This window comes from Panicum virgatum, chromosome 9N (assembly GCF_016808335.1).
Source record: "Panicum virgatum strain AP13 chromosome 9N, P.virgatum_v5, whole genome shotgun sequence".
In the NCBI taxonomy this organism is placed as follows: domain Eukaryota; kingdom Viridiplantae; phylum Streptophyta; class Magnoliopsida; order Poales; family Poaceae; genus Panicum; species Panicum virgatum.
The window spans coordinates 14491604-14498811 of record NC_053153.1 but is presented as its reverse complement, the minus strand read 5'-3'; positions in this window follow the sequence as shown (position 1 = coordinate 14498811).

Sequence of the window (7208 nt, the reverse complement as noted above, 5' to 3'; positions counted from 1 at the left end):
CCACTTCATCGCTCCCCTTCCCATCCTAAATTGGAGATCTCGGGTGCTAGCGTTGGTCCTATGCATGAGTCGAGTCGTTATCATTCTCACAAATCTGGTAGAACTTCCCCCGGTAGACTACCTAAGCTCAATTTCCCCGTGTTTGAGGGCGACAATCCTAAGCTGTGGATCAATCGCTGTCAGGATTATTTTGAGTTGTACTGTGTAGAACCATATCGATGGATCAAACTTGCCTCAATGCATTTTTCCCTATCTGCTGGGCGTTGGTTGCAATCCGTAGAGAAAAAGTTGCGATCGGTAGAGTGGTCTGAATTTTGTCAAATGGTGCTGGATCGTTTTGGCAAGGAGCACCATGAGCTCCTGATCCGGCAATTGTTTCGCATCCGGCAAACAGGGTCGGTCTTTGACTATATCGATCAGTTTTCTGGACTGGTTGATCAGCTCACGGCTGAAGCGTCCCCTCATGAGAGAAGACTTAAAAGTGCTACAATATCAGACCCAGGAGGCTGATAACACTTTTATTACATCAGATGATACATCACCGTACAACTCCACGCGGAAGTGGGCAGTGAAGCGCCACTATCGCGAGGATAACAACCAACACCCGCACAACGATATTAACTACGAAAAGGGGTCATCAGAGTCTTGCGCCATACGAAACTTCCTGCAGGCGACCCTATCCACAGGCAAGGTTGGGTGCAGGACGGGACCTCTACTCAACGTCTTCGGGAATGAAGTCTGGATCTTCCTCTGTAAAAATTAAGAACGGGGTGAGTACAAACGTACTCAGCAAGTCCAACCACACCCACGGAGGGGTTTAAATAGAATACAATGCACATGATAAATCAAGGATAAGGTTAGGGTTTAATTTGCGGAAAGCTGATTTTTATGCAAGGGTTCATTTGAAAGAAAGGTTTTTCAAAGCAAGTTTTTTGAGTAACACAGGATCCAAGTTTTAAGTTGCTACCAGACTCCTCATCCGCCGTAGCACATGGCACAACTGCCGGACACTTTTCCAAAACAACTCACGCCAACCCATCCAATCCCAGAAGAAACACTAGTTATGTAACCACACCGTAACTCGCCCAGTACCGTGGGCATAGCTATTCGAATATATTTTAACTCTGCAGAGGTGTGCAACTTTACCCACAAGCGGGGTACCGCAACTCGATCACCTTAGTGTCGGTGCAGATCCCAACAAAGCCATTACCCACCTTAGCTAGACCTGACGAGCCATCACGGGATCCACCATGGGGTCATTGACCTATCACAGAGGTTTTAACCGGGGCATAAGTCACACAGAGCTAATCTCTTCTCCTTGATCACCTGTTGCTGTCAGCTCTCCTGATGGCTATCAGACTAACCAGTGGGGTTTATGCTAAGCCGTTGCCCATACAACGGTTGAGTGGTTTGCACGATAATGGAGTTAGGTGAGATGACACACCAACTCGGTCCTTAGTTGTGACAAGATGAATATCTCCCTTCCTTGCTCTACCACACAGGCACGAGCACACCATTTGGCAAATCACACAGAAGTGCCATCCATCCCGTCTAAACTTATCTTTCGAAAATTTCACATTTTTCCCTTCACACACACTCACACATTTTCCTTTTATAAAACAAGTTGTATTGTGTTTAAGGTCCTAAGCATTCTAGCAGCGATTAACATCCAAACAAATCACATTCAGACATTAATCTAGGTGGTCAAGGAATGATTATAACAAATCAAAGGGTGGCTATCCAACCATGTTTTCAGCAGGCAAAACATATGCAATTTTATAAAACAGTCCAATAGGTTGTGTTTATAAAAAAAACTAGGACAAAACATGCATCAAAGGTCGGGATTGAACTTGCCGTCTTCAAAGCCTTCCAGGAAGTCCTGATCGAGGTACTGTCCTTCGGGTTCGGGGGCGCGGAACTGATCCTCGTTTGCTTGCTCGAAGTACTGCTCATCGACGAGCTCTCCCTCGTTCACACCGTGATCTACGACGCATACAAACAAACACACAATCAAGAAAAAAGAAATAAAAGCTTTATCGTTGAGCTCGAATCATAAACAATTAAGACATGGAGATAGGAGTAATGTTTTTGGGCGATTTCCTAATGGCATGTCCAAAACTATGTTAGGAATGGCGCGGTAAAGTTTCGGGTCGATCGGAGATCGTTTGGCGCATAAAATGATAGGTTGGAGAGGGATTTAGGGTTAAATAAGGATCCAGGGGCTCATTTGTAAATTGTTTGGAATAGAAAAGGACTTAGTTGTAATTTCTAGAAATATTTGGGGCATACTAAAAGGTGTGGGGGTTTATTTAGAATTAAGTTTATATGGTGGAAGGGTTTATTTTGAAAAATAAAAAGAGAGAGGGTTTATTTTGCAAAAAGCTAAAGAGTGGAAGGGTTCTTAAATGAATAGAAACAAAGGCAGGGCGGTATGGGTAAAATGGCCTGTCTTCTTCCCCCCCTCGCTGAGAAACAGGGGAGGGGCGGCGCAATGCCGGCGGCACCCGGCCGGTGGCCCTGGGCCACGGTGGCGGCCGCGAAGTGGGGAAAATCTTGCGGGGCTCGAGAGGGTTTGTTTCCCCCCACTCGATTCGAGCGGAGACGGCCCGTGGTGGCGTGGCCACGGTGGTCGGCGGAGATGGCCTGAGATGGACGTGGAGGCGGCGTTGTGGGCTCGGGGAAGGGACTCGAGGAGGGCGAAGGGGTCGTGGGGGTCGAGGAGCCTCTATCCTTGCCCTCACCTTGGGCGGAGACGTCTCGGGAAGGCGGCTCGATGGAGGCGGGCGGCGGCTGGCCCTGGAGCTTGGCGTGGCGGCGCTGCGTGGCTTGGGCGAAGGCTAGAGGCGGTGGTGGAGGTTGTGAGGATGCTGGGCGACGAGGTGGCCTATTTGTAGGCGCGGCGAGGCGGTGGAGGGGAGGGGCCGCGTTGGTGGTGGTCCGGCGAGCTCGGCAGGGCGCCTTAATGGCGTTTGGCCGCTACCGCGGTGTCGTGGAGCGGCGGCACGGGCAGCGAGGTGGCCACAGGATGACGGGACGTCTCGGACAGGCACGAGCGGCGCGGCGAGCACCCGAGGCGCACAGGGACGCGCGTGGGCGGGGAGCAGAGCACGCGCGGCGAGTCTCCCGGGCACGCGGAGCGCGTGCGCGCGTGGAGCAGGCACTGTGCGTGCTGTGCGGCTCGGCGGACGGCGTGGCGAGGCGGCCAGGCGATGAGACGAGTCGGCGAGCGGCGCGGCGAGCGGCGTGTCCGCGTGGTGCGCACGCGTGGAGCGCGTGACGCGCGCGGGCGATGCGTGAGCAGGCGGCCGGGCGTGGCGTCGCGCGCGACTCGGTGTGCCGGGGCGCGGTGAGCGCGTGTGCGCGCAGCAGCGCTCGCGTAGCGGGGCAGGGGAGGCAGCGGCGGTGCTTGGCGCTGCGGGGTGAGTGGGCCAGGGGGGCGTGCGCGTGCGCGTGGGCAGGCCGGGACGGCGCGGTGAGCATGCTGCCCTGCAGCGCACGGGGAAGGAGAGAGGGAGGGAGAAAAAGAAAAGAAAAAGGAAAAAGGAAAAAGAAAAGGGGAGGGATAAAGAAAAAGAGGAAAAGAGAGAGAGAAAAGAGAGATCCCTCGGCGGCGACCGCGGTCGGTTGCGCACGCACGCCGGTCGGGCGTGGCGCACGGGACGAGGAGGAATAGGGAGACGGGACAGCGGTTGGATATCGGGACCAGGTTTTCGGGAGATCGGGCTGGGAATGATTTTGAATGGACTGAGCTCAACGATTGAAAATAGATTTTGAGATTATTTAGCGCGTGATTTGATTTGGTAAATTTTTGGAATATTACAACGGCTTATGAATCTCCTCCTGATCCCCTTTATTATACCGTCCGGTTCATAGAAGGGTTGCGTGATGACATTAAACCTACTTTGGTTGTTCAGCGACCCCAAGCCCTCGATACTGCTTGTGTTCTTGCTCGATTGCAGGAAGAGGTGGCGGATCCTTACCGCAAGCGTGAGTTCAAGAAGACGGAATTCTTTCGGCAGCATCCTATCACTACGGCTATGCCATTGCCGGCTCCTCCTTGTTTGGATCGGCCTATGGGTGCTGTTTCTACTGAAGATCGCAAACCTGCAGAAGGTGGTCGCGGTCGTGTCACTGATGATCGAATTGCTGCTTTGAGAGCCTACCGTCGTGCCAAGGGCCTGTGTGTTAAATGTGCAGAGAGATGGGGTCCCGGTCACAAATGTCCCGAGTCCATCCAGTTGCATGTCATGCAAGAGATGTGGGATCTACTGCAGGCTGAGGAAGATTGTGAGGATTCTGTCAGTCAGCGAGATGGTTCAAATGAACAGCTATATCTCGCATTATCAGTTGCTGCTTGTTCAGGTGTGGAAGCCCCTCGTACTATGAGGCTGCAGGGGTGTGTCCAGGGCCGGGAGGCACTGATTCTGATTGATTCTGGAAGTTCAGCTACTTTTGTCAGTTCAGACTTTGCTGCTGGCATGGAAGGAGTTGTTCCTCTGACCAAATCCATTGGGGTCAAGGTGGCTGATGGCAACAACATTGTTTGTGATTCTCAGATATTGAATGTGGCTTGGTCTGTGCATGGATGTTCTTTTCAATCTGATATGAAAATTCTTCCACTTCTACACTATGATCTAATTGTGGGCATGGACTGGCTTGAGGCATACAGTCCTATGAGAGTTCATTGGGGAGAAAAGTGGATGTCTATTCCATATAATGGGTCCTCTATTGTATTACAGGGTCTGGCGCCAATTTTTCCTGAAGGTACAGTGGTGGAAGTGTGTGCTGTGCTGGTTCCTGAGGATAACACCAAGGACTTGTCTGTACCTCCTGAAATCTCTGCATTACTGGATAGGTTTGCTGCTGTTTTTGCCCCTCCATCTGGTCTTCCCCCTGAGAGAGCCTGTGACCACACTATTCCCTTGATTGATGGAGCCACTCCTGTATCTATGCGGCCATACAGGTATCCACCTGCTCTCAAGGATGAAATCGAAAGACAAGTCAAAGCAATGCTGCAAGAAGGTATCATCCAGCACAGTGTAAGCCCTTTTTCTTCCTTAGTTCTCCTAGTAAGGAAAAAAGATCTGTCCTGGAGATTTTGTGTGGATTTTCGACATCTGAATGCTATTACATTAAAGTGCAAATACCCTGCCCCTCGTATTGATGACTTTTTGGATGAGTTGGGTAAAGCAAGCTGGTTCACTAGTTTAGACCTTACAGCTGGTTACCATCAAGTTAGACTTAAACCTGGTGAAGCTTTTAAGACTGCATTCCAAACTCATTTAGGCCACTTGAGGGACCGAAAAGGCGACCAGAGGGGGGGTGAATGGGAGCCAATTAAAACTTTCTTCAGGGAAAGTTTGACCTATGATCCCAAACGTGCACTACAAGCCCTCTCTTCTAGAGTGTGCACAGTGTAGCTGTAGCTGAGCTAGACACAAAGCACAAACCCTAGGAACAAGATGCGAAGAGATCAAATCAAGAACGGCGAGCAAGCAACAGAGAAAGCACGGTATATGAGCACCGGTTAAACCGACGTGTGAAGAAGGTCTTCACCGGTTTAACCGACGTCACAGAGCCGGCAGCAAGAGAAAAACAAGCACCGGTTGATCCGACAAAATCAAGTGTCAACGTTGGTGCAGTTGTCCAGAGACACCTCAAAACGGACTTAAAGAGCACCGGTTAAACTGATGAAAACAAAGCCCTAGCGTCGGTGCAGTTGTCCAGAGAGACTACAAAATGAATCGCACTGAGCAACGGTTGAACCGACGTTGATGAACTTCTATACGCCGGTGCAACGAGCAAAACAGCACACAGGGATCGCTGGTGAAGCTTCACCGGTTGAACCGATGCATGTGGAACTAATGCACCGGTGCAACCAAGCAGAAAGGCCAAAAACCCTAAAAGCCAAAACTTCTACTCGCCAGTTGATCCGACGATCTTGATCTCAAGCGTCGGTTCAACCGGCGATAACGAAAAACCCAGTCCGAGCAGAACTGGTGTTTCACAGCCCGCAACCTTTGGAAAACTTGATGATTGGAGGATCAAAACAAGTCCAAAGGGGCTCAAATTTTGCAGGCACGATCACAAAGACCTTGTGAACATACCCACCAAAAGAATAGATGAATCACTCCATGGTTTGGGAGGAATCGAGGAATTCCCGATCAAGAACGGGGTTTTCCTAGAACGTGAAAAGCTTCGATTTGAGAAGACTCATGATTCCGTAGGATTTAGAACTAGGCTAGGTGGATTAGAATCACTTCAAAGAGTCACACAATCATCACAAACTCGTGCACCAAGAATCAACAAAGCGAATTCGAAATTCATCGCAAAGAAAGCACGATACATATGAAATTGAGACGAAATCAACACCCCGGAGGGCACAAGGAGGGAAGGGTCTCCTTTCCCATCCAATCTTAGTACAAAGTCTCAAAAATTCACACTCCAAATCCTACCCTAGAGAAAAGAAGGAGGAAGAACAGAGAGAGGGGGAGGAGGCGCACAGAGGAGAGGGGGCTCTGGGCGCCAGGAAAGGAGAGCACCTGAGGAGAGAGTGGGTGAGGGATATTTAAGCCCACTAACTCTAGAACTAAAAGACTAAACTACCCCTAGACTTAACTAGACACTAGAAAGCCCGTAGGTGCAAAACCGAAAAAAGATACAAGGACTCATCCGACGGCCAAGGTTCTTTCTTCGAGTCGAAGGCTTCTCCGCGGTTTTGGAGGGTCCGCGAAACCCGGGTAGGTGGCCGGTTTTGAGAAAACCGCCAAAACTCCACGCGCGGGAAGATTCCCGCCTCCACGCCGTGGCCCTGGACACCATTCCCGCCTTGGCCTTCTGACGGCCCTAGACGCCGCCCGACGCCCGTCACCTCCTCGCCCGCCGCGAGGCCCTAGACTCCGTCGACGCCCGTTCCTCCGCCAGTCCCGAGACCGACGCCCGTGCCTCCACGACTTGGCGTCTTCAACCGCCGTCCGCCAACTTGGTTTTGTGGCGTAAACCAAGAAACCCGCCATCCACCGGTGCTTGCGCCCTCGATCCAGGAGTGGATGCCACAGCTGTCGCCCGGCCCAAGCTCCGGTCCCGGCTGCCCTTCACCGCCGTCCACCGCACGGTCCATCGGCCACAGCACCTCCACAGCAGCTCTCCGTCGACACTCGACGCCCGTGTACCTGCAACCAAAGACCAAGCACACGATCACACCGCAC